Source organism: Macrobrachium nipponense, chromosome 3, assembly GCF_015104395.2.
Source record: "Macrobrachium nipponense isolate FS-2020 chromosome 3, ASM1510439v2, whole genome shotgun sequence".
NCBI lineage: Eukaryota > Metazoa > Arthropoda > Malacostraca > Decapoda > Palaemonidae > Macrobrachium > Macrobrachium nipponense.
This window is the reverse complement of record NC_087202.1, coordinates 84,817,953-84,844,680: the sequence shown is the minus strand read 5'-3', so window position 1 is coordinate 84,844,680 and position 26,728 is coordinate 84,817,953. Positions and strand designations below refer to the sequence as shown.

At 38.1% G+C, this 26,728-nt stretch overlaps 1 protein-coding gene across 1 annotated transcript in view; it reads left to right on the top strand.

Moving 5' to 3' along the window:
• The first annotated feature begins 4,504 nt into the window (after positions 1 to 4,504).
• The window catches only part of LOC135221869 (uncharacterized), a 46,428-nt gene continuing 24,204 nt past the window's right edge, over positions 4,505 to 26,728 (top strand). The window contains exon 1 of the mRNA XM_064259822.1: positions 4,505 to 4,695. The gene's annotated coding sequence lies outside the window, so the exon portion shown is untranslated. The remainder of the gene's footprint in view (positions 4,696 to 26,728) is intronic.

Sequence of the window (26,728 nt, the reverse complement as noted above, 5' to 3'; positions counted from 1 at the left end):
GTAACTATCCAAAGCCCGGGACGCAGTGTTACCATACAAAAACACCACAGGCAGATGGACAGATGAAAAAAAACAGAGTATAGTAATTAGAGTGATGAAATTTTCATATTTTTTTTTTTACCTTATCATCATCATCATCATCATCATCATCATCATATTTTTGGTTTTGTCATCACAACATTAGCCTAGTTCTTCATCTTATCATCATCATATTTTTGGTTTTGTCATAACGTTAGCCTAGTTGTTCTTCATCTTATCATCATCATCATCATCTCATCATCATCATCATCATATTTTTGGTTTTGTCATAACGTTAGCCTAGTTGTTCTTCATCTTATCATCATCATAATATTTTTGGTTTTGTTATCATAACGGTAGCCTAGTTGTTCTTCATCTGTTTGAAATAATAAGTTTTTGTTGTCGTCTCGTGTGGTTCTTGATGAATTGAACTGAATTTTGTCAAAGACTAATTAACTGACTTCTTGTTGTTTTTGGTCTAATTGTTGATCGGTGCACCGCGTCATCATTGAAGCTTTCATCCACGTACAATGACATTTTAAAAATGAGGTACAATTGCATTTTTTTCTTTTAATTCCTTACGTAACGAGGAACTGTGGGGTAAAGTCTGGAGGAGGGAGGAATGAAAAACAGAGCTGTTAGTTTGAGGGAGGAATCAGAGCTGTTTGTTTGAAGGAATGAAAAGGAGCTGTTTGTTTGAGGGAGGACTCAGAGCTGTTTGTTTGAAGGAATGAAAAGGGAGGCTGTTTTTGTTTTGGGGGGAATAAAGGAGCTGTTTGTTTGAAGGAATGAAAAGGAGCTGTTTGTTTGAGGGAGGAATCAGAGCTTTTTGTTTGAGGGAGGAATGAAAAACAGCTGTTTGTTTGAGGGAGGACTCAGAGCTGTTTGTTTGAGGGAGGAATGAAAAACAGCTGTTTGTTTGAGGGGAGGACTGAAAAACAGGAGCTGAATGAAAAACAGAGCGTTTTAGTTTTGAGGGAGGAAATCAGAAGCTTTGTTTGGTTGAAGAATTTGGGGAAAAGGGATTTGTTTGGTGAGGGAAAGGACAAATTTTCAAGAGCTGTTTGTTTGAAGGAAAAATGGGGACTCAAAAGACTGTTTGTTTGAGGGAGGAATGAAAAAACGAAGGCTGTTAGTTTTTAGGGAGGAATCAAGAAGCTGGGGTTTGTTTGAAGGGAGGAATCAAAAAGAGCTGTTTGGTTTTGAATGAGGAAGAACAAGAGCTGTTTGTTTGAAGAGAGGGAAGGAAAAACGAGCTGTTTGTTTGAGGGAGTAAAAATGCAAACCGGCGCTTTTTTTGGTTAGTTTGAGGGAGGATCAGAGCTTTGTTTGGTTTGAAAGGAGGTTTGGAAAAAGAGCTGTTTGTTTGAAGGAGGAATGAACAAGAGCTGTTTGTTTGAGGGAGGAATGAAAAAGCTGTTTGTTTGAAGAAGGAATGAAAAAGGGCTGTTTGTTTGAGGGAGGACTCAGAGCTGTTTGTTTGAGGGAGGAATGAAAAACAGAACTGTTTGTTTGAGGCAGGAATCAGAGCTGTTTGTTTGAAGGAGGAATGAAAAAGAGCTGTTTGTTTGAGGGAGGACTCAGAGCTGTTTGTTTGAGGGAGGAATGAAAAACAGAGCTGTTTGTTTGAGGGAGGAATCAGAGCTGTTTGTTTGAGGGAGGAATGAAAAACAGCTGTTTGTTTGAGTGAGGAACGAAAAACAGCTGTTTGTTTAAGGGAGGAATCAGAGCTGTTTGTTTGAGGGAGGAATGGAAAACAGAGCGGTTTTTTGAGGGAGGAATGAAAAACAGCTGTTTGTTTGAGGGAGGAATGTAAAACAGCTGTTTGTCTGAGGGAGAAACGAAAAACAGCCGTTTGTTTGAGGGAGGAACGAAAAACAGCTGTTTCTTTAAGGGAGGGACGTAAAACGGAGCTGTTTCCTTGAGGGAGGAACGTAAAACACAGCTATTTGTTTCGTCGTTTTTTGAGAAAAGCACTGTGCGGAGTTTGACGTAAAATAAAACTGTTTGTTCCTTTTCATTATTTATCAAAGTGCATTTTGCAAAAGGTTCAGGATCAATAGTTAAAGAACTCGGCATTTTTCTTTTACTTCTTATGCACGTTATTGCAAAGTGCTGTACTAATTAATGCCATCTGAAGACTCATTATATGTATATTATATATATATTATATATATATATATATATATATATATATATATATATATATATATATATATATATATATATATATATATATATATATAGTTTAATGGTTTGTTTATGGCGTATGAACTGATTGACTTTTGTATATCTAATGCTGTGAATACGTACACAAGCGTATGTATTTTAGCTTTGTAGACGCACACACACATATATAAATACAAAATATTATAAACATAAAATACAGGTGAACCTCTTACACATTGAGATGAATTATTCACTTTTATTCCACATAGAAAATTGAAAGCTGTAAATGGATAGAATACGCCCAACAATTTTGTCCTCCATTGGACCTCTTCTTGGAGCTTTTATTGATATATATATTATATATATATATATATAGATATATATTATATATATATATATATATATATATATATATGTGTGTGTGTGTGTGTGTGTGTGTGTGTGTGTCCGTTGGCGGACTAAACTTCTGGGCATATTCATACATACACACACACCGAAGGTAGAGAGATTAATGGGGCACGTCCAATGAGCGTCAGAGTACTACTACACATCGGGTGCCCGGGACGTACTTACAACTAAAATACCCAGATATTTCCGCATAAATGACAACTCCTTACTAGGAACGTTGGGTGGCTGCTTACTTGGGGTGGCGGGCAGTCATTGTACGTTGGCTAGGATTCACGCCTCTGGGAGCACTCCTTTCTCAACAAAGAAGGTAAACCGATCAAAAACGAATTCTTTTACTGTAAATATTTCGGCTTTTCTCTGTATAGAGTCTTCTTGGTTTGTCTCATTTCTGCCGATGGTCCATTGATTATTATTATTATTATTAGTATTCTTATTATTATTATTATTATTATTATTATAATTATTATTATTATTTTATTGGGAGTAGACCCTCTTTTAAACAAGTCAAATTAAAAAGGATTGCTGCATCAGCTCCGTTAATTAATGGAGCTGATGCAGCAATCCTATTAATTATTATTATTATTATTATTATATTATTATTATTATTATTATTATTATTATTGGCTATTTCAGCCGCGTTTATTTTGTATAGAAGTTTCTCCATTCTTCTCATTTCTGACTTTTCTTCTGTACTCAAGTTGGCTATTTAAACGCCAAATGGGGGATTCACGTTAAAAAAACCTGGTATTTGTCAAATTGAATATATTGTATTGGCAAATAAACTACCCATATTACCTACCACGTTTTTGACATGAATCCCCCATTTGGCTTTTTAATAACCAACGTGAGTACAGAAGAAAAGTCAGTAATGAGAACAGAGAAACTTCTATACAAAATAAAGCTGCTGAACTAGACATTATTTCCAATAAAACCTATACTAATAAAGGTCTTCTTCCAGCCTGCTATAATAATATCATAATAATAATATAATTATATATATTATGATTAATTACTATTATTATTATTATTATTATTATTATTATTATTATTATTATTATTATTATTATTAGTTATTATTATTATTATTATAAAACTCACTGCAGTTTTGCGGAATGTATTCCGTGATATATCGCTACTGATAGGTTCAGGAACCTCATTTTATATTGGTGAAACCGTTTTATCCTTGTCTTAGATTTTTCGGATTTTATACTATCATATAAATACAATATAATTTTACGGTAATAATTTTTAAAATTTCCTTATAGACTACGTTACAGATTCACTGAAAGAGGGTATAGTATCAAGCCATTACAACATAATCGTAAATGAATTTATATAAAGAAAATGTCTAGAAGAAAATATTAGTAAAATCAGGGTTGCACATGGAATGCTGATAAATATAGACCATCGGAGTTTCTTGCTGGTATATACTAGGGTTTGGGTGTACGTGCACCCTTCTCTAAAAATAGAGGTGTAGTACTTTTTCGACCATGGGCTAAAATTCGTCTAAAGAGCCTTCTTCTGATCACGATAAGAGGAGAGTGTAGGTTATCTAAGCTGATTTTTTTCTTTGAAATGTCTTATCTTTTGCTATTCCTCCTAAATGACCATTCCCACCGCCCCCCTCCCCTCACACTGCATCTATCCTAACTCACCTCCCCACCCCATAACATTCTAAGGGAAGGGGGGGGGGGGGGGGGGAGAGGCCGCGTGGTGGAGAATTTGTGGGCAGGGGCTTTCGCCCGTCGTCTTCTTCCCCACCCATGGTGACGACGAAGACATCATCGGGACTCCCCCAGTGGTATTTTTGGCCAGGGGTCTTGAGGGAGCCCGGGGACCGTGGGTTTCGGGAGGAGGAAGAGGAGGAGGAGGAGGAGGCGGCATAAGACTGTCTACCCCAGCCCTCAGTGCCAAGTGTGTAGGTGCGCAGTGCCAACCCATGCTCGACTATGAAGAGGCAGTGCCTCTTGGGGCGAAGTCTTCCCTTCAAAACATTTCTGTGTTGTGGATCCTTCGTTGGGTTTTGTGAGGAGGGAGGCTCTCCTTGTACTTGGGGGGAGTTCCCGATCAGCCTTTGCCTCGGGAGCCATCTTGGGTCAGGTGAGTGAGTCAGCGGCGCCCCTGGAGGGTATTGTAGTAGAGACGAATCAGTTTCCGAGCGAGGTGAAAATTCAAAGACAAAAGAGGCGATTTCACCTTAGGCTCGAAGTGCGGCAAACTGAGGCTTAACTAAAGGTGTTGAGGTGTGGTTTGCATTGATGGTTGAAAGGTCATAGATTCAGTATACCTTATTACACCTTCCTAGTGGACAAAGTTCATTTAAATATTCTCCGAATCAGGTCTTTAAAAAGATCGAAAGACCAAGTCTAAGCGGTTCCTACAAACTCAAGAAGGTTGACAACTTTTCAGTAGACACAGTTCATTCAAATATTCTCCGAATCAGCTCTTTAAGCAGATCGAAAGACAGTCTAAGCGGTTCCTACAAAATGCACGAAGGTTTATTTAAAAAGATGTCCATCTCCCTACTAATGTATGGCTGCAGAGAATACCAGAGTACGCATACGGAGTTAGTATGTGATCTCGGCCTCCTGCGAACCAAAGCAATGCCATATTTGGGGTTTCCCAAACAGGACTGACTTGGGGATTTTGCTCGAGAGAGAGAGAAAAATAAAATAGGGGTTTTAACGCCGTCCTTCTTATACGATATCGTTTGTCCTTTTGTGTGTGTGTGTGTGTGTTTAGATGATTTGATCATTGTCTGTGGCTAACTGTCAGCAGGAATTTTCTGATTGCAAATTAAAATATCGCACATAAAAGATGTTTTATGCGTGTGTTTATACGCACACACGCATATGTATATATATATATATATTTATATACATATGATATATATATATATATATATATATATATATATATATATATATATATATATATATATGCATGCATTAAGCTACAAATGTCCTTTAATATCCAACTGGCTCTACCTCGGAATTAATATATTTCCAATCATGTTAACCGAAGGGGAATTTGTTTTAGTTGATAATAATTTCGTCCTTCCGTGGATTCGAACCACCGGACAGACAGAGAAGAAATCATATATATATATATATATATATATATATATATATATAATATATATATATATATATATATATATATATATATATATATATATATATATATATATATATATATATATAACTATATATATGCGTGTGTGTGTGTGTTTGTTCAGTCGTGTGTGCATTGACGCATTCCTCGATATGTGCAGATTTTGATATAACCCCGTATGTAAGAATATAAACAAAAGTTTGGCTGTTTGTACCCCTGGTCACACAAGTTGCAGCGCAGCGCCTCAACAGCTTGGTTGGTATGGTATTAGCGTCCCACCTCGGTGGTCGCGGGTTCGATTCTCGGCCATTCCTTTGAGTAGTGAGAGATGTATATTTCTTGTGATAGAAGTTCACTCTCGACGTGGTTCGGAAGTCACGTAAAGCCATTGGTCCCGTTGCTGAATAACCACTGGTTCCATGCAACGTAAAAATACCATACAAACAAACAAGGTGCAGTGACAGTCTCTTCAAACGCCAAAGGACTTTTAGTTTTGGTAAACGAAAATTCAACAAACTGTGTTAAGTCGACTTACGATGTCGATGTACCCCGTCAACCCTCTTAACAAAATTCAGCTTAATTCGGTATCAGCTGTGGATTAATTCATCGAGAAATATTCAGAAGCTCATTTGACAACAAACTTGACTCATGGACCTGTAAACATTGATAGGAGACATCTGTTGCCTTGAATATACCTCTCACGTATGCTTCTTCTCATTTTTCATCAGTGGGTTTATATAGGTTTATATACATTCCATTACACCTTCTAGTGTACCTGCTGACTTGAACTGTGAAGTTAAATACCTGGTAGTTCGTTGATTGTCATGGGTTGCAGCCAGATTGATTAAGGGCGTGAGGTTGGCGATCTAGTCCGGAATGACTTGCCAGGAAACCAGAAGTTTTTTTTGGGTAATATATATATATATTAAATATATATTATATATATATATTTATATATATATATATATATATATCTATATATATATATATATATATATATATATATATATGTATATATATATATATATTTCTCAAGTGGTCTAGAAGTTGTTGGAACTGCAAAAGTTTCCCAAGATGAGGTTGCTTATGCTTATTGCATATTGAGTTACACATATTTTCGTATATTTTAGCCTTTATTGATTGTAGCATGTATATGACTAATATACATATTTCCCCGTAGGGGCTAATGCCGTCAGTGCACTTCATGGGGTGCTTACTTTTACTGCACCGCCGTTCATATTCTCTTTATTCCTCCTTACTTTTCACTGTCTCCTAACAATCCTAACAATTGGCTTAATGAGTAATAGCGAGGTTTTCAAACTGTTACACCTTTCAATGTCTTCAGTGTCAATGTCTGTTTCAGCGCTGAATGACCTCATGGGCCCCACCGCTTGACCTTTGGCTTAAGTTCCATATTTTACTTTATTATATTATATATATATATAGATATATATATATATATATATATATATATATTTTCATATATATGTATATATATACATATCTAGTATAAATATATACATATATATATGTATATACTCCTTTCCTTTCTGTGTTCGCACCGTGGCTCGTTTTATCATTTTATTTAGCTTTTGATTATGTAGTCATTTTTTAATAACCGTTCTACCTGTGCGTAAACAATATTAATATTTAATTTTGCTCCGGCGATTAATTTTAAAAAATATCTATTTTGCATAAGCATTCTATCTGCCTCTGTGTGAGCTTGAGAGATGAATTCATTGCTTTATGGGTTTCATGGAAAATCACGTACATTATGAATAAAAAAAGCGCATTATATAAACACACACACACACCACACACACCACACACATATATATATATATATATATATATATATATATATATATATATATATAGTATATATACATAATGTCATATATGCACATGTATATAAAGTACTGAAAATTATCAGGCAAATGTATATTGAACATAATGTCAAGACATCCAGCGAAACATATAAGGAAAAATTATTTTAGAAATGCGTGGATGGAATTGGAAGTGAAGATCTAACACGATGAACATTATTATTATTATATATATTCTTGCGTGAGCATTTGTGCGTGGAGAGAGAGAGAGAGAGAGAGAGAGAGAGAGAGAGAGAGAGAGAGATAAATCTGCTTGCCACTTCAGCGAGATGCACAGAAATCTATAGTCCCTCGGACGCACATGTGGAATCGTCGCATAATCTCACATTAGGGGGACATTTGGTCATGTTGATGGGCGGGGTGGTCGGGGGGTTATGAGAGGGGAGGGTGGCAATATTTTTCTGTGTACGTACACGCCGTGCCGTCGGCGTTAATCTGGGTAGATATATGAAGGGAGTGATGGCATATAAATATCCGAGAGAGAGGGATGTTTTCACCTTCGAAGATATTTATCGGTCTCTATAAATCTTTTTACGATTATCTCGTCTTGAGTGATAACCGCCGTTTGGCCATGTTAGGACCTTGGCTCCGAGATGTGTGAGCTAGATTTGTTTCCTTAATTACTTTGTTTTTCCATTTTTTAGGGATTAAATTTGAATACTTTGTATTTCCTTTTTCCTTTTTGCTTTTTTTTGATGAAATTAACTTTTTAAAAAATTTTTGGGATGAAATTAGAATACCTTGTTTTTCCTTTTTCATTTTTTGGTGAAATTAACTTACTTTTTTATTTCTTTTTTTGGATGAAATTAGAATACTTTGTTTTTCCTTTTTCTTTTTTTATGAAATTAGAATACTTTATTTTTCATTTTTTTTTGGATGAAATTAGAATACTTTATTTTTCCTTTTTTTTGGATGAAATTAAGATACTCTTTTTTTCCTTTTTGGGATGAAAATAAAATACCCTGTTTTCCTTTTTTGGATAAAATTAAAATACTTTGTTTTTTATTTTTTTTAGATGAAATTAGAATACTTTTTTCTCTCTGGATGAAATTAAAATACTTGTAGGTTAAAATACTTTGTTCTTACTTTTTTTGAGTGAAATTAGAATACTTTGGTTTTCCCTTTTTTTTGAATGAAATTAAAATATGTGGCTGAAAAGATCTGTAACTTGTTTAATGTTAGGTTAATATGCAGATACGAGGCTGAGATTTACGTTTATGAGTAAAAAAAAAAGCATATGTTTATTCCACTTTCCTAAGTATTCTAATTTCACTCAAAAAAGTAAGAACAAAGGATTTTAATTTCATCCAAAGAGAAGAAAGTATTCTAATTTCATCTATAAAAATAAAAAAACAAAGTATTTTAATTTCATCCAAAGAGAAGAAAGTATTCTAATTTCATCTATAAAAATAAAAAAACAAAGTATTTTAATTTTATCCAAAAAAGGAAAACAAAGTATTTTATTTTCATCCAAATAGGAAAAACAGTATTTTAATTTCATCCAAAAAAAGGAAAAATAAAGTATTCTAATTTCATAAAAAAAAGAAAAAGGAAAAACAAAGTATTCTAATTTCATCTAAACATCTAAAATAAAAAGAAATAAAAAAGTATGTTAATTTCACCAAGAAAATGTTTCGCTGTGAAAGATAGTAGACGTTGTTTGTGATTACAGCCTCTGTCTGGAATTATTTAAGCATAATTGCCAGGTTCCCGTAGGGGGGATAGTGCCGTCAGTGAACCTCATGCTGTGCACTGTAGGTATTACTTTAGGTTCTTTGCAGCGTGCCTTCGGCCCCCAGTTGCAACCACTTTCGTTCCTTTTACTGTACCTCCTTTCATATTCTCTTTCTTCCATCTTACTGTCCACCCTCTCCTAACAATTGATTCATAGCGTAACTGCTCTGAGGTTTTCCTTCTGTTACACCTTTCAAGCCTTTAACTGTCAGTTTCCATTTCAGTGCTGAATGACCTCATTGGTCCCAGTGGTTGGCCTTCGTACACAGTCCCGCTTGAACAGTTTCCTTCTGCGGGAAAAGGGGAACAGTGGGTTATGATTGAAGTTTTAGGCAGGGGATAGAGGTTGGGGGCAGGGGGGAGGAGGCGGTGGTCGAATGGGTGAAGAGCAGGCTATATATATACATATATATATATATATATATTATATATATATATATATATATAGATATATATATATATAGATATTTATATATTATATATATATATTTTTTTTTTATCTTACCTTATGCCAGCACGGGCTCTTGCTCGTAGAGCAGCCCATACTAAGCAGCAAAGTGATTGGGTCTAGCCTTCCCCTGAATTCAAAATGGGTCTCACAGGAGGATCTAAAGCCCAGATCCTACTACTATAGTAGATTCACATCACCCGTGCATCTGATGTCTAGGCCCGTCCCTGACGACGCTCCTGATTGGCTGTTGATAAGCCAATCACAGGGCTGGAAACTCTCCTCAGTCTCTCAAGAGAATTCACATAGGCAGGATCTATGTTCCACCTTTCTTGAGGGATACGTCTTTCAAAAGTATCCCTTAGGAGAGGAGGAACATACATCCTGCCTATTTGAACTCTCTCGAGAGACTGAGAGTTTCCAGCCCTGTGATTGGCTTATCAACAGCCAATCAGGAGCGTCGTCAGGGACTGGCCTAGACATCAGATGCACTGTTGATGTGAATCTACTATAGTACATGATTCTTACGTCGGTTCTTAGCGATACGCGATCCTTGCAAGTCTTTGGGGAAATCTTATTGTTTTGTTGGGGAACGTTTGAGAGTTGGGGATGGTGGGGATGAGGGGCCGGCTGCTTGTCTTAGATGATGTTGGGGAAGTTCTGAACAGTTGCACATGTTTGCATCAAGTCGTCTTCCAGTAAATTTTGGAAAGTTAAATAAATAAATAAATAAATAAAATATGTGGCTCTTGGGAAGGCGGCTCTGATCGCCATTATGTCCTCGGTGTCATATTGTTTTGCACATGTAACAATTCTGTAAGGATCTTGAAAGTTTCCACTGAATATTCGTATTGTAAAACTGACTAAATTTATGTTTTTTTTATTCATTCACCTATTTTTAATACATTCTCGAATTTGACTTTTTACCCTTAAGGATAAGACTGAATATAAAGGATACATTTTGACACAGTTCATTTATTAACTATTTTAGGGTGTCAGATCATCATAAACTGCATGAAAATTATATATATATATATATATATATATATATATATATATATAATATATATATATATTATATATATATTATATATATATATATATATATATATATCTATTTTCTCTCTCTCTTCTCTCTCTCTCTCTCTCTCTCTCTCTCTCTCTCTCTCTCTCTCTCTCTCTCTCTCTCTCTCAGTTCCCCGTGTACCTTTAGTATCATCTAGCTGACGGTACTTTTCTCCTTTTCTTGTTATCCACCTGCACAAATATATCTGATGCCCGTGCTGTAGTCGTGAACCCGTGGGGGGGTGGGGTTTGGTTAGTGCCGTCATGCGGTGAACTGTAGGCATTACATTGCAGCGTGCCTTCGGCCCCTAGCTGCAACCCTTTCGTTCCTCTTACTGTACCTCCTTTCTTATTCTCTTTCCACCCTCTCCTAACAATTGATTCATAGTGCAACTGCTTTGAGGTTTTCTTCCTGTTACACCTTTCAAACCTTTTTCTGTCAATTTCCATTGCAGATCTGAATGACCTCATAGGTCCCAGTGCTTGGCCTTTGGCCTAAATTCTATTTTCTTTATGACAGCACTCGCGACGATTCGTAAGGATAACCATTGTGCAGTCATAACGACTTCGTGATACGTCTAGTTGTGGTATTGGTCACCCGTTTTTTTTATCGTACCTATGACGCGATTGTTCGATATATAGTTTATGTACTGGTCCTACCAGTATCGTGAAATGTCAGTGTAAGTTATAGCAGGTGGGCCCATGACATATTTCGGCTTAATGGCACAGAATCTTTGAAGTTTGACCAAATTCAATCGAAGATGCAATGAATTACTACCCTAATAAACTTCAACTTGTGTTTTAATATTTCACTTTATTTATTTATTTATGAATTTTAATAACTGATCTCCTCTTTCTGCATCTCCCATTGTTAACTAATGTCACTTCTTTCGAACGAACACCTTAATATTCTGTGGAAGCTGGAATTTCAAGTCAGTGGCCCCTTTGGTGGGCTTGTTCCATATGAATAGGGTTCATTTTCCGAATAATAATAATAATAGCTTCACCTGAAAATTGAATTGTATAAAAGAAAATGTTTGAGAAATAACAACAATGCAGTTGCACTAAATTCTACTTTTTATGAATCTGATAATGATTTTTCTGAACACCAAAGAAGCTTTATTGTTTCTTCTACTGGTGTTTTATAATTCTAAAGCCAAAAACTTATATAAGCAGCATCTATATTACGAATCGACTCAGATGTTACAGGAAGATGAATTTCCCCCTCTATCTACTATCGCTGTAAGAAGAGGCACGCGCGCAATCAGGCCACAATGTCCGTGACATCGCAGCGATTAGAGTATACGCATGACGCAATCAGCCGTCATTTGTCACACGCAGCATTTGTCGTCGACGTCGGCAAGCAAGCAAGCGAGCACTTGTTATTGCAATCGGCAAGATCGATGAATTCGAGCACAGCGGATCAGCAAGCAATCCCGAAAACAATTTTTTTTTCCCGGGCGGGCCAATAACGCCAGAGAGAGAGAGAGAGAGACCTCGCGGAGTTTAATTGCTGCAGATGGAAGAAGCTCTGACGATCATTTTAGCAACGATTCTGCTGCGGAGCGCCGTGTTGCAATTTGGATAGACAAATGACTCGCGAAATCGAGAGCGCGTTTCATTGCTAGCTAGCCAGGATTCTCAGATAGCAATCTGGGACTTCTTCCTTCTCGATTATTTGTTCGAGGAAATAAAGGTTTTTCGAGATTGTTTATTTTTAATTTTTTTTTTTATTTCATGTTCTTATTATGTAGTATCTGTTATTGGCAGGTATCGAAACCAGGCATTTCGCGAAGTGCCTGAAATTTGAGGCTGATAGCGAAATTATAATAAGTATTATTCAAAAGTGTATGAGAAAGGTACGGAAAGACGAAACAATGTCATATTGGGCGAGATGGTGGAGGTACGGAGGAGCCCCCAGGCCAGTGTGTTGTGAAACCGAAGCCAAAACTGAGACACATCACAGATTGTGTGGCGTAGGTGCCATAACTTGAAACGATCTGTGGTCCCACCATCCTCCTCCATCTCCTCTTCCTCCTCCACCACCACCTCCTCTTCCTCCATCTTCTCCTCCTCTTCCTCTTCCACCACCACCTCCTCTTCCTCCATCTTCTCCTCCTCTTCCTCTTCCACCACCAACTCCTCTTCCGCTACCTCCTCCTCCTCCTCCTCAATTTCACCTTCAGTCTTCATGTCTGGGGAACATAAACTGAACTACTACGTGGCCGTTTTGTGTATACGAGCCCCCTGTACCACTCGGTCTAAATTTCTTCATTTTAATTGTTGCATATTTCACGCGGATTTATTAACATGCCCCACACCTTCCTCTTCTTCACGGCAACAGAAGGAAAACGGCGAGGGGTGGAGACACCGAAATAGTAAATAAGAAGTTTGAGGAAGGTTCCTGCACCTTGTGAACGAGGAAGCGTCAGAAAGTATTAATTTCACTCAGGTTATTTTCATTCGTTCAGAATGCCACTGTGCATTTTATACAAAGAATATTCAGCGGTCGCATTTTTCGTAGCTTTATATGGTACAATTTCTTTTTACTTAGCTATTTATTTATTGCGCAGAGCAGACTTTGTGATTGCGACATTAGATTTATAATTCTTAGCTGACCAGACATAGAAGAAGGGAATTGAGGCTAGCGACTATACCGCGAAATAATCATTTAAGGAGAAAATAGTCAATACTAAACAAAATAAGGGAATCGCCTGTCATTTATTTATTGCGCAGACCAGACTTTGTGATTGCGACAATAGATTTATAATTCTTGGCTGATAAGAGATAATTCAGTCTAGCGACTATACCGCGAAATACTGATTTAAGGGGAAATTAGTCAGTACTAAACACAATCAGGGAAGCGCCAATGAGGTGAGTGACTGGTTACACTGGGTCCTGACAAATCAGCAACTCCGTTAAGTTATATAAGTTAGAAGCAACTTACTTCCTCAGCAACTTGATGACGGTGCGGGGTTGGGGCTGGGGTTGTGGTGGGAGATGAGGGCTAAGTTAAAGCGTTGGTTTAATTCGATAAATTAAACCAAAGCTCTTCCAAAGTAACAAGATGTCGGTCAAGTAACACCTGTTAAGACACCACTTCTCTTCGGCGACTATTTCTAGAACTGCTTCTTTCCCCTCTGCTGCGAGGCTTTGGAATTCTCACCTTTTCCGTTTTCCCCCGATTCAAATTGGATGAGCCTCCATCCTTCAGGAAGGTTTAGACCCCATAGCAGGCCGGGGTGTAGTGACGTCAGTGCACCTCACTCGGTGCACTATAGGCATAATTTAAAGTTCTTTGCAGCGTCCCTTCGGCCCCTAGCTACAATTACTTTCATTCCTTTTACTGTACCTCCGTTTATATTCTCTTTCTTCCATCTTACTTTCCACCCTCTTCCAAAACTTGATTTATGGTGCAACTGCTTTGAGGTTTTCCTCCTGTTACACCTTTCAAACCTTTAACTGTCAATTTTTACGTTTCAGCGCTGAATGACCTCAAAGGTTCCAGCTCTTGATCCATGGCCTAAAAGTTATATTTCTGTACAGTGTATAATGTTTTATGAGCAGTGGCCCAGTGAAACTTTCAACCACGGCCCGGTGGTGGCCTGTCCTACAGCGTTGTCAGAAGCTCGAGCATAGCTAATTTTAATCTTAAATAAAATAAAAACTGCTGAGGCTAGAGGGCTGCAATTTGGTTTGTTTGATGATTGGAGGGTGGATGATCAACATACCAATTTGCAGCCCTCTAGTCTCAATAGTTTTTAAGATCCAAGGTCGAACAGCCAGACAAACCCGACACAGTTGTTTTCTTTCACAGAAAACTAAAAGGTCAAAGCAAACATTTTTGTAGAGCAAATGTTTTTATATTGTAAATGTACGTATGTTTACATTTTGTATGGCTATCACCTAACAAACTAGAAGTTTACGAACTTACTTCTAAAGCTGCCGAGAATTGTAATTTCGCCGTATAACATAAGCCATTAGTCGTATGTATAGTAATTGTTTCTCTCTCTCTCTTCTCTCTCTCTCTCTCTCTCTCTCTCTCTCTTCCTCGTTTGTCGGTCTCTCCGTGATTTTATTGCTGTCTCCTTTGACGGTGTAAATAGCATCGCTAACGGCCATTTCAGAAATAGATTGAGTAAACTAAATACGTTCTTGTAATTTATGTATCTTTTGCTAGTCATTTTTAATTATTATTTATTTATTTTTTAAGCGTTTGAGGCAACTCTTTTCTACCGAACATTGGCGTCTCTCTCTCTCTCTCTCTCTCTCTCTCTCTCTCTCTCTCTCTCTCTCTCTCTCTGTGTTTGGTAGCTTTCCTAACCCAACCTTAATCCCCCCTCCCTCTTTTTTTTTTATCTTTTTCTTCCTATGTATTTGTTTGCTAGTATTTTGGCTTTATCTTACCTTCCTTTCATCAATGCACGTTTATTTTCCTTCGATTTTGCCACCCAGTGTGTTAGTCTTGTCATTCACTGACAACTTCCTGTTTGCTTTTCAAGTATTTGTGGTGATGTCTCCCGTCTCATTCATTGGTCGGTGATTCTTTTTTATTTTTTATTCTTGTGCAAATGTCTTTGTGCCCGTGTTCGTGTTTTTCAGAACAGAATCGTTTGGTACACACACACACACACACACACACACACACACATATAAATATATATATAATATATATATATATATATATATATATATATATATATATATATACACGTATTACATGTGAAGAATGAAAAGATGATTGAACGCTATAAGTTGTCAAGCAAGTAATTTAAGACAAGTAAGATCATTACGCATTATATATCGAAAAATGATAGCCAAATGAAGAATTAACGAAATGGGGCAATTGATGTTAAATACGGTGAGCCCCTTGATTAAGGCCACTGCTTGCGTGCTGTCGGTTTGAACGGAACTGGTTACGTCAGTTTCCTAGCTGCCTTGGGTGGATAAAAAAACTCGACAAGCAAATTCTCTCTCTCTCTCTCTCTCTCTCTCTCTCTCTCAGTATATAGTGTGTGAATTTTTCGTGCATCTACGAGAAGGTTATCTTGATTGCAACGGCATTTGTTAGCGTGGTTTAAGCGAGCTGCTTCAGTAATATTCCGCTGAGCTTGGAAAACAGTAGGCCTAGTGCAACGGTGCGTTGTCTACATGTATGCAAGGGATTCACAATACCTTTTTCTCTCTCCACCACCATTATATAATATATATATATATAATATAATATTATATATATATATATATAGATATACATGGTTGCTCCGGTGCCTTATGCAGACTGAATGGTACTACGTCACTATCTCTAAGATGATCGAACAACCATATATATATATATATATATATATATATATATATATATATATATATATATATATATATATGTGTGTGTGTGGTGTGTGTGTGTGTGTGTGTGTTATAAATACATGGTTGCTCTAGTGCCTTATGCAAGGTAATGATCGATGATCTTAGAGTAGTTCTATTTAATCTGCGCAAGGCAGTTGGGGTTTCCTGTTGCCATGTGTGGCGTGGTCAGATAGGAACCGACGTTATGGAGGAATATTTCTTTTAGAAATATTGCTTTCTTGTCATTCTGACAATATGATGCTGTTTTTATGATTAACTGTGATATTGTAATGAGGGAAAACGCATTTCCTGGCGTATATATTAAAAGAATAAGTCATTGATTGGTGAACGAAATATACTGTATTGGTGGTCGGAATGATTTTGCTCCGAGTCTGCAGTTTGTAAGGGTGAGCACCTTTCTCACATGAACAACATTGGTCACTTCTCTTATTGCATATTTTCAATTTCTTCCTTTCAAGTCGCCAGAATCGTTGTTTTGCAATTCTCTCCTCTTCTTTCCACTTTTCACCTTTTAAACATTACTTTTGCCGCTTCCGCTGACTCAGCAATTAACACTAGGCCATTTTAATAATTCACTCCCTTGCAGATTCTTCGATTACTGTGGTAAACAGCATACGACTCGTGCGCCAATATTTGTCTCTGATTCTCCTGTTAACCGGCCATTATCTTCACTTTATCAATAGAGAGTTACGGAGTTCCTCGTTGGACGAGTCGGTAACGTGCTCGACTACCGATCTCAGGGTCCAGGTTCGATTACCCACTTTACCAACAAGGTTAATCACAGGAATTTATCTCTGGTGATAGAAATTCATTTCTCTGTGTGGTTCGGATCCCACATTTCTAAGCTGTAGGTCCCGTTGCTAAGTAACAAGTTGGTTCGTAGCCATGTATGAATATCTAATCCTTCGGGCCAGACCTAGGAGAGCTGTTAATTAGTTCAGTGGTCTGGTAAAACTAAGAGATACTTAACTGTAGGGTTATGGTAGGCTAGTATCACTAGTTGCTTCGTGAGTCTTTCTAGTGATCTTTTCTTTCGAAATGCTCATTTAATTATTAGTCTGTGCTCTGTCAGATGGCTCTTCGACATCGCCTGTCATGTGGTATAATCGCTGACCCTTTGCGTTGTACTTTTCATTTAGATGCCACATTAAAAAGACAACTTCTTTTGCTGATTTTTCTCCTGAAGCCATACTAAAATCGATCGATTTAAACAGTTTTTCCTCGGTGTTTTCTTGGGCGTGGTCGGCATGATGTTGGCGTACCACCTCGGTGGCGGCGAGTTCGATTCTCGGGCTTTCCATTGAAGTGTTAGAGATGCGTATTTCTAGTGATAGAGGTTCACTCTCGACGTGGTTCGGAAGCCACGTAAAGCCTTTGGTCCCGTTGCTGAATAACCACTGGTTCCATGCAACGTAAAAACACCATACAAACAATCATTTCCATTATTTTCATAGCATGCCCAAGTTGCCTTATTTTTCCTTATTTCAAAGTCATTTCCCATTTTCCCATGAATACACTTCTACTTTAAAACTTTCCTCTTCTCTCTCTCTCTCTCTCTCTCTCTCTCTCTCTCTCTCTCTCAGGATTTCATATATATATATATATTCTAGAAAGCTCATGGATGGCTGCCTTCCCTGCATCTTTTATTAAGTTACTTGTTATTCCGAAGAGTCGGGGGGCATTTCCATTTTTCATCTTCCCGAGATCCCCGGAAACAGAGTCGCATCTTTAATAACAAGCAAACCTGCTGCTGCCGCCTTCCTAACGAAGAACAGGAAGAGAAAAGGCTGCAGTTTGTGTAGACGTAGACCCTCTTGAATTTTCATTTTTCCCTCCGGTGTTTTTGCGTTTATGACAATTTTTTTGTGTGAATTTACCTTATATTTATCCTTCAGGAGATTCTTCGACTTATTTTATTGGCAAAAGAGAAAGAGGAAAGTTAGTATGTTGGAAAAATGTTTAGAAAACAGACAATTGTGGGCGTAGGGAAAGTGCCACATACCCAGATTATTGGGTACCGCATCGGACTCTTCTGATTAGAGAGGCCCTTATTTCCTCCAGTGGCAGTATATCAACAGGTGGCCAACATAAGATTCTCTCATTATCCTCTTACCAGAGGTGGTTACTCATTCTGCAGCGTATATTAGAAAGCCTATGAAAGCTAAGTCTAAAATGCTTCCAAAATTTGACCATGGATAACTTTGAAGCACCTACATTGGAGAATGTAAAAGAACATGCAGTATATTATTAGGTTTCCCTGAGATGTTCATTGTTACTATAATCTCCTAAATGCTAAGGTTAAAACATTTGGGAAAATTCGTGTAATATTCGTAACAGTTACGAAAGCAGATTCAGTTTGTAGTTACAAATACCGGGTTATTGGCAAGTGTGTGAATCTTAACCTACAAACCGCGAGAAACAGATTTCAAGCTAAGTGCGATAGGAAAGCTTCAGATTTTATGCCAAGTTTGATAGCAAAGCCTCAGATTTTATGCCAAGTGTGATAGCAAAGCCTCAGATTTTATGCCAAGTGTGATAGCAAAGCCTCAGATTTTATGCCAAGTGTGATAGCAAAGCCTCAGATTTTATGCCAAGTGTGATAGCAAAGCCTCAGATTTTATGCTAAGTGTGATAGCAAAGCCTCAGATTTTATGCCAAGTGTGATAGCAAAGCCTCAGATTTTATGCTAAGTGCGATAGCAAAGCCTCAGATTTTATGCCAAGTGTGATAGCAAAGTTGCAGATTTTATGCGTCACGCATTGTCCGCACTTTCGGGATGATCCATATTCTCTACCATCCTCATCTTGGCTGGTTTCCCCCATAGAACACAATACAGTACAACACCTGGCATTTCCCCCAGCGAGCACACTAGGAGTAAAACAACAGAGGTGTGAAAGAGTAATGATGCTGTCAAGATGTCAGAAGGTGTTGGAAACTTTCCTTCTCTTGCTTGGCGTCGAAGCTTTCCTCCTCAGGTTAAGATTCTATTTCTTTGGCTGTTGGGAAAATGGAGAAAGAGATACTGTAGCATACCTGTATGATGATTCTATCTGGGCGTTCAGTATTGTAGTTGGGTATTGAAAGTGATATCAGGTTTGGTTATGGTACTGGAGAGGGTGGACGATATAGAGAGAGAGAGAGAGAGAGAGAGAGAGAGAGAGAGAGAGAGAGAGAGAGAGATTCTGACTCAATTTTATCTAAGGGTATATATACGTTTAAGCTTAGACGCGCCAATGCCAGCAACTGTTTAAAATGAGAGGCCGCAAAATACGAGAAGGAATGAAAAAAAAAAAAAAAAAAAGACTCACTTGAACACTTGTCTCTTTAATCTTTTCCCGCTTATTAATCTAATATCCAAGATACGAGCTCTTTACGACGTTCAATTCTGCCATTCACATAGACACGGTATCAATTGCACGACGACTGTGAGCATTTCTTGGTATTTTTCAACGCAATATCCGAGAGCGATTTGAAGATAGCCGAATTCATTCAGTGGATGCACATCGGAGGAAAACATTGACTCATCTCTGAACCGAGATACTGAATTTATTTACGATCTCTTAAAGAAGGAGGCTCTTCTCGCCTCTTTTGTGACAACTGTTGCGATCTCTCTCTCTCTCTCTCTCTCTCTCTCTCTCTCTCTCTCTCTCTCTCTCTCGACGACTAAGTCTTGTTATGATTGGCTGGGGGATCCCGCCAGCGAAAAAGCGCGAGAAGAATGCTCTGTGCAAAATTAGTGTTGCATGTTTTTCCTTTTAGAAAAAGATAAGAAAATGAGCGAGAGAAAAAATGCAGAGTCTGATGATGATACGAAGATGATGACACTCTCCTCGTCACAGCTCATGAATATTTGATCGCGTTGAATTGCAAATCAGTACGTAAATAGAAAAAATTCTCGGGTTGTGGTGATTTAATGAAAAGAATAATAGGGAGGAATTGAGGCTGGAAACTGGGTAGCTGTGAAAAATGAGGTTTTAGATACGTTTTACTTGACACTTCTTCTCCAAAGGAATAGAGATTCATTAATCTTTATTAAGTTCTGTGACGGTTTAGAATCGTTAATTAGAAAGCAATTTAATAATATATTTTCTAACCGCATTTTGTTATGATGCTCTCTCTCTCTCTCTCTCTCTCTCTCTCTCTCTCTCTCTCTCTCTCTCTCTAATCATATTTTTAGAAGAGAGAGGCGGCATAATTCAGTCTCTAAAACCACATTATCCAAGAAGATAGTCCATTTCTTTTGACATAATGAAAGGCGAATGAAATACTGACCTATGCAATTCATCTCCACCAAGCTTACTAATGCATAATTTTGTCGAATAAGGCCACCATTCATCTGCAGAGAACGAAAGGTACGAAACTTGTCGATCCTAAGCAAACAAAAGTATATTTTCTGAGTTACTTAATATTAGACATTGGACCACAGATTGAGCATGGAGGTTTACAATCAACTATGAATATCTTTATACATACATACACACAATATATATATGTATATATATATTATATATTGTATATAATATATATACATATATGATAGTATATATATATATATATATATGTATGTGTAAGTATTCATATATTATATATTATCATTTATATGTATGTATATATATATATATATGTATCTATAGTATATATATATATACTATATATATATATATATATATATAATATATATCATATATATATATATATATATATATATATATATATATATATATATATATATATAGTATTATATATATATATATATATATATATATATATATATATATATTTCTATATTTTCACAAAGTAGCCAAGCAACTTCTCTGTGTTATATAAATTCATGTTACCCGTATTAGGCTTCAACATGACAGAACGGTTTAAATTCCAGATTGTTTAGTTTACAAAGTACGAACTTCCGAAGACAAACAATCATCTTATTGCTGTTGACTGATTCACCTGCTAAACAGTTTTGCCTCTAAGAAGTCAATTTCCTTTTTGGTAACCTCTGTGACTGCGTGAAGGCATAGCTACGTAGTTAGACAAGCACAAACCCTACTCAGTATTTTGTCAGCAAGCAAGAATAACACACCTAACTTGTAGGAAGCTTGACAAATGATGTCACTTTTCACAGCGACATGCTTGTTATTGTTGGTTCTCATTTCGAATGTGATTCATCAGAGCGCGCTTCACGGCTTCACACACCGTGTAATTACACGAAACACTACTAAATTATTGCGATGGGTGCCGTCCACGTTGTTAAATGATATTTGCACTGACTGTCACGCAATTGTCACTTCATCTTGACACATGGCTCCTCATTCAAAGGCTGGGAAGGCTAAAATGCTGTATATACTGTTATTTTGGTGGTGGATTGTTGTAAGGTGGTAAAAACAGAGCGTGTGCCAGCCGTTACTCTTTTCATATTTAATGAGTTCCTCGTTGGACGAGTCGGTTAAATGCTCGACTACCGATCTGGTGGTCTCCTGGTTGGATTGCCCGCTCTGCCAACGCGGAATCAGAAGACTTTACTTCTGGCGATAGAAAATCATTTCTCGATGTGGTTCGCAACCCACAATAAGTTGGAGGTCCCGTTACTTGAACCAATTGGTTCCTAAAGCGCCTCTGTGGCGTGGTTGGTTTGGTGTTTGCTTCTCACCTCGGTGGTCGCGGGTTCGATTCTCGGCCATTCCATTGAGGAGTGAGAGATGTGTATTTCTGGTGATAGAAGTTCACTCTCGACGTGGTTCGGAAGTCACGTCAAGCCGTTGGTCCCGTTGCTGAATAACCACTGTTCCATGCAACGTAAAAACACCATACAAACAAAAAAACAATTGGTTCCTAGCCACGTGAAAATATCTAATCCTTCGGGCCAGCCCTAGGGGAGCTGATAATCAGCTCAGTGGTCTGGTTAAACTAAGATAGACTCAACTTTTTTCAGATGTTATGGTGTTGCTTTGGGAAGAGCATCGACAAGCGCTGCTAGAAGTGAGATTCTCAAGTAACCGTCTTACTTCCCACCCTCTCCTAACAGTTGATTCAATGTGCAGCTGCTTCGAGGTTTTCCTCCTGTTACACCTTTCAGAACTGTCTACTCCCTGTTTTCCCTTTTAGTGCTGAATGACCTCATAGGTCCCAGCGCTTGGCCTTTGGCCAAAATTCCACGTCCTATTCTGTCATCATTGATTTTGATCGTCACGCAATTGATATCTCGCAACAAAAAATATATGGCTACCAAGTCCGGCTGCAAAATCCTTTAATTTATATAGAGACAAGAAATTTAAACATCTTTTGATTAGGCTACGCCTTCCCATAACTGGCGTCCTCACGCGTACTTGCCTATTTGTGGAAACCAGCTTTGGACTTCACTCTCCGCTTCTGCTTTCCGGGGATACTGGATATTCCGGATTGTAAGAGGCGGGTCTATATCTACCCTCGGGGTTAAATGCCATTCCCTCACATCCACCTTTGATTTCATTTTATTTTTCACGTCTTTACCTGGTATGATAAAGAGTTCCATCTGGGATTTAATGAGTGAATAATAACTGCTTATAATCTATGAGCACGGCCTAATATTTCTAATAACGCCTTTTCAAATAAAAAAAAAAAAAAGGAAAAAAACATATGAGTAAATATTCTCATTACCGTTTCATCTCGAGTCCTCGGAATTTCAGAAGGAATGTTGTGAGGTCGAAGTAATCTAAAAAAAATCAGTTATTTTTCTGGGGTCCATATATTCATTTGAAGTAATCTAAAAAAAATCATAGATTTTCATATATTCATTTCTATCATATCTGATTATCAAAGCAATTTATATATGTTTCTGTCTACCACTTCCGTAGTTAACGTTGGGTTTTACAGTGCATGTTTTGGCAATTAAATTCGCCTGTGGGAATACCCGGTTCCCCGCGAATCTTTTCTTCTCTTCCTTTCAGCGTCACAAAAGAAGTGACGTCTCGAGGTTGTTGTTTCTGTTGCGTCACACGAGCTCCTGCGTCCTCGAACATCCTCATTAACGACAACATATCGTTTCTGTAGAGAGAAAGTTTCCCGTTGGACGAGTGGACTTCGCGCTCGGCTACCAATCTGGTGGTCCGAGTTCGATTCTCGGTTCGGCCAACGCGAAATCAGAGGAATTTATTTCTGGTGATAGATATTCATTTCTCGATGTAATGTGGTTCGGATCCCACAATAAGCTATAGGTCCCGTTGCTAGGTAACCAATTGGTTCCTAGCCACGTAAAAATATCTAATCCTTCGGGCCAGCCCTAGGAGAGCTGTTAATCAGCTCAGTGGTCTGGTAAAACTAAGATATACTTAACTTTTTTTCTGTAGAGAGAAAATAATGCTCACGTAAGCTTCGAATAAAAGTGGAAATAGAGAAGACGAATACTACAGTTTCCATCTCCGTAGGGGGGTAGTGCCGTCAATGGACCTCATGCGGTACACTGTAGGCACTACTTAAGGTTCTTTGACGCGTGCCTTCGGCCCCTACCTGCAACTACTTTCGTTCCTTTTACTGTACCTCCTTTCATATTCTCTTTCTTCATTTTACTTTCCACCCTCTTCCAACACTTGATTCATGGTGCAACCGCTTTGAGGTTTTCCTCCTGTTACACTTTTCAAACCTTTTACTGTCAATTTCCGTTTTAGCGCTGAATGGCCTTAGTTGCCCAAGTGTTTGGCATTAGGCCTAAACCTAAAAATCAACTACAGTTTTCAAGTAACTTGTCTGGGAGGAATGGTTTCCTATAACTGTCTAAATTGATTCATGACTGAAAGAATGCGTAAACATGAAAAAGAAGTCGTTGAAAGTTTGGAGTACGTTTTATTATATATTATGAAAACTTGCTTCATTGCAGGAATAATCTTTTAAGCGTACATTTTGAGGAAACGGAGAATGGCGAGCGTGAAGTATCAGGTAAATATAAAGCATATTTCCCCTCTGTTATTGAAGGGCGTCGCCATAGCCCCATTCCCAGGTACCTGACGACAATTTGAGGGGTAGGCCCACTCTGGAGCCTTCCTCTCCAAAACCGCGTCAGTACAGAGTCGAAAAATGAACAGAATGAATTGCCATTCTGATATGATTCCTCCCCATAGTGGGGTAGTGCCATCAATGCACCTCACGTGGTACACTGTTGGCAATACATAAGGGTGTCTGCAGTGTCCCTTCGGTCCCTAGCTGCAACCTCTTTCGTTCATTTTACTGTACCTCCTTTCATATTCTCTTCCATCGGACTTTCCACCTTCTCTAACTATTGTTTCAAAGTGCAACTGCTTTGACGTTTTCCTCCTGTTACATCTTTCAAAACATCTGAGTGACCTCATAGGTCCCAGCGCCTGGCCTTTGGACTCGATTCTGTATTCTATTCTTCTGTTCGATGTAAGACCTCTCTTTATTCAACAGCACCCCTCTCGCGACAAACAATAAATCTGTCTTGACTTCCTCGTCTTTTAAAAAAAGTGTTGAAAAGGTGTTCCAATCGCTCTCACTTCTTTTCTTTGTACCCTTAAGGCAACGAGCAGTTTCAATTAAAGCCTACTCCGGGAGCATGGAGTTGTTGCTGTCTGTTGATCCCTGCTTTCTTGAATGGAAAAAATGAATGGCGTTATAGATGGGCATGTGACCTAAATCTGGATTACTTAGCGCTCGTCGTGTGACGACGACGACGACGAAGAAGGGCCGCTTTTGGCACCGTTGTCTGCCAACAAAGGGCCCTTTCGCCGAGGGCCTGCATTCGCCAAATGGAGATTTCGCCGACGTTTACGTCCGCTCAACTGTGTAATTTTGTTGCCAGAAACCTCTTTCTCTATCTTCTTTAATCTACAGACAGACCCCTATTATCCTCTCTCTCTCTCCCCTGTTTCCTTTAATCTACAGACTGACTTCTATTATCCTACCTACAGACACGCCAAAATTCTCTCTCTCCTTTTTCCTTTAATCTACAGACAGACCTCTATTATCCTACCAACAGACACACGAATAACTCTCTCTCTCTTTCTCCTTTAATCTACAGACAGACCTGTATTATCCTACCTACAGACACGCGAATAATTCTCTCTCTCTCTCTCTCTATAGAGATACCCACTTTATGCACACAGATGATTTCTTTGCTGTAAGCAACGGCTTTAGATAAGAAATATGTGAAATACTAAATGTAAATAAATATTTCCCCCGCGGTCAGTCACGCTCTGTGAATGATGACCAGTCGATATAATCAAACTACATTTTTACGGTGCATTAAATGATCTATGATTCATATTACTTAGTGAAAACCATTTAAGTATGAGTGTGTCAACGCGGCGATGTCGGGTGCGTTCTTCATAATTTTTTTTCAAGTCGGGTGAGCGTTGATGACTTTCATTGTAATGTGCCAATTAACGAGGGAAAGACGCTGTCACGATGCCAGAACGCCTGGCACTGTCTTTCTCTAATTGTTTTCTTGATTTATATATCAAATATTTGTCAATGAATTATCCTCTTGTGCAGCTGTGAGCAAACATTCCCCTTTGGAGAGACAGGAGCCACCTGTAATTACCTGGACAGTTTTATATTGCCGTCGTAATTAGATTCTCTCTCTCTCTCTCTCTTTCTCTTTAGATAGCCATTCGCGATAATTTATTTTGCTGTTGTAATAAGATGACCACATTTTGAGAACGTTACCAAGGCGAGGCATCTCTCTCTCTCTCTCTCTCTCTCTCTCTCTCTCTCTCTTTCTCTTATCTGTTTTTAAATACTGTATTATTTTGCAATCATGTTTAAAGATTGAATTTACCACAAAACCACCAAGAAGGCATCTTTCTTTCATTCTTTCCGTTCGCAACAGTTTGACTGACTCCACGCATAGTTTGAAATACTTCCCTCATTGTAGTTAACTGAGAATCAAATGACACTGAGGGAGCGTACAGTTCACCTCTGTTTACATTTTCCTATGTTTTGCCTAAAAATAAATAAATGAATAAAAATAAAAATAAATAAATAAATAAATATAAAAATAAATAAATATAAATAGATAAAAATAAATAAATAAAAATAAGTAAATGCAGTCGTCACGAGATCAGTCATTTTTTTTCCAGAATACACTCCACCTCTCTCTCTCTCTCTCTCTCTCTCTCTCTCTCTCTCTCTCTATCACTTACACAAACAGTTTGTTCTTTAGTCGTCACGAAATCAGTCATTTTTTTCCTGAATACATCCCACCTCCTCTCTCTCTCTTTCTCTCTCATGTACACACACACACACACACACACACACACACACATCCACACGCGATCAATGGCGCAAACCAGTGGAAATACCCAGAAACACATCTCCCAGACGAGAGGACATTAATCGTACCCGGCGGCGGTCATAGCCCCAGCACCAAAGCCAGCAGCACACCTCGGCAGTCGGCAGACAGCCTACTGTGTTGTGCGAGCAGTCACGCACGCGCGTGTGTATGTGGGCTAGAGAGAGAGCAGAGAGGAGGATGGGATGAGCGTCTTACTATCGTAGATTCACATCAACCGTGCATTTGATGTCTAGGGCCGTC